At 41.7% G+C, this 2,201-nt stretch overlaps 1 protein-coding gene across 1 annotated transcript in view; it reads right to left on the reverse strand.

Annotated features, from left to right (window-relative positions):
• Positions 1-2,201, reverse strand: part of LOC121566211 (serine/threonine-protein kinase DCLK3-like) — a 28,271-nt gene that overhangs the window by 1,596 nt on the left and 24,474 nt on the right. The gene's annotated exons all lie outside the window — the stretch shown is intronic.

Below are 2,201 nucleotides of genomic sequence, written 5' to 3' on the forward strand. Positions count from 1 at the left end.
CTTTAGAAGCTGAGTGGGGCTTTAGTTCGTCTGAGAGGATTAGCTAGCGCAGCTTGGTGCCGCGCGAGTGGCGCTGGGTAGAGATGTGCATGTCGGAGGAGTAGGCGCCGAGCAGCCATGCCGTCTGCAGGGAGAAGGCAATGCTCTGGCGGCAGCGGTGCACCACGTAGGGGCCGGATGGCGTCGCCCATATCCTCGCTCCATATAGGAGATGCAAAAAAGTTTGGTTAAAATTAGAGCTAAAGTTAAAGATGACTATATGGGGAGTAAGAGAAGAAGAGTCCCATTTAAAGGTCCAATGCAGCTGTTTTCTCTCAATTTAAAATAGTTTCTGGGTAACAATTAAGTACCTTACTGTGATTTATTTTAAATTAAAATGGTCAAAAAGAAACTAATAGCTTCTTAGCAAAGAGACATTTCTCAAGCAAGAATTTTGATAGGACTGTCTGGGAGTGGTGTGAGTGGGGAGGGGAAAACTAGCTGTTATTGACAGCGGTTTGGAGGTGTGATGTCACCAGGCAGGCCAACATTTCGTCTCACCACCATAGAATGACATTTCAGGCGTCTTTTAAAATGGCTCTTACACTAAAAACGGCATTGTAATCTTTCAGAATTTCACTGTTATTCCAACCTCAGTGTGGAATATATATAAAACACAGGAAAATCATGTTGACTACACTAAGGTTTTTAAGCAAACCTGGGACTTGAACCAACTATGAGAAGTCGGCATTTGATTTACAGTACTTACGAACAAAGGTCAGTTCAGGAGTGTTACTGCAGTTTTGCGAAGGTCGGATATACAGGCCCTTTTGAAGTAGCTTCAGGGGAGGGAATTTCAGCAACACACTACAGTACAAGACCACACCTTGAAGTATCGCCGCCACTTCTTGCTTTGTATTTAATTTGTCATGTCAGTAAAGGAAAATCTAAACAAACTCATGGTGTCCAATGACTAATTTGTCTGGTGAATGTCATTCATTATTTCACAATTGACTCATTCAACCAATATGTAATGATACTGTACACAGCTGGTTTTATATCTGTTGTTTTTACCTGCCAAGCTCCATTTTCTAATTCTTGTGGAAACGTTTTTGAATGTTCTTAAAGGGTTACAGTGGAACCGGACACTAAAATGGAAGTTACTCACGCATACAAACACACATATTTATTTTCCACTTGTTGCAGGACCATTGCAGTTTTTCCAAAACCAATCATAGGTTTTTTCTTCCCTTGCAGCCTCTTCTCTTCTGGCTGCCTTTGTGTTCTTTGGTTTCCACCTTTCTCATATCTTCCTTTGTCTTGAGGTCCTCCTGTTTCTTCTAGTCAGCTTTAATCCGTTTCTGTGTAAGTTTGTCCCACTCGTTCTCACTCTTAAAAGCAGCCAGATACTTGTTTCTGACTACCTTGACCCATTTCTCCTTTATGAAATCCTTCTGGGCCTTCTTAAATTTCATATCTTTGTGATGCCTCTTTTGTCCCAACTTCTTGTTCTTCTCCTACTTCTGTCTCTCATTTTCCATCTTTTTCTGTTCCATCTTTGATGGCTCTTTCCATGACAGACCAGCGGAAAGCTATTATCCTATTGATGTCACTTTGTTAAATCCACTTCAAATCAGCGTAGATGAAGGGGAGGAGAGGTTAAAGCCTGGAGACATGGATTGTGTATGTGTGCCATTCAGAGGGTCAATGGGCAAGACAAAATATTTAAGTGCCTTTGAACGGGGTATGAGTACACTGATACGTTCTCATACTTACAGCTATACATACTCACACTTTCATACTCACATTCACACACGAACCCCACCTTCAACAGGTCTGATCACATACAAGGCCCCTGGATAGGCAATCGAGTAGGCTACCTTACATCAAACTAGATGTAGCTCCGGCGCTGATGTGCTCTGGCATTTACAGGACAGAGCGTACTCACCAATTTCTTGCCCTCTCACTGTTTATTCTCTTCCCTTGCGCCTTATCGCTCTATATTTGTATCTGTTTATGCAACCTATCTTCCTTGGCCATGCATGTATGTGATAGAGACAGAGATACTAATACTTTATGGGAATTAACCCTGTTCTTAGAATCAGCACTGTAGAACATAGCGTGTATAATAAGTATAGTGTTAATTGCAGTGTAGCCTAGGTTGCCTCTGGCTATGAATGTTTCTGTACTTGTATCAGTACATTTTTGGCTAATAACATAGA

This window comes from Coregonus clupeaformis, chromosome 8 (genome assembly GCF_020615455.1).
Source record: "Coregonus clupeaformis isolate EN_2021a chromosome 8, ASM2061545v1, whole genome shotgun sequence".
Classification (NCBI taxonomy): domain Eukaryota; kingdom Metazoa; phylum Chordata; class Actinopteri; order Salmoniformes; family Salmonidae; genus Coregonus; species Coregonus clupeaformis.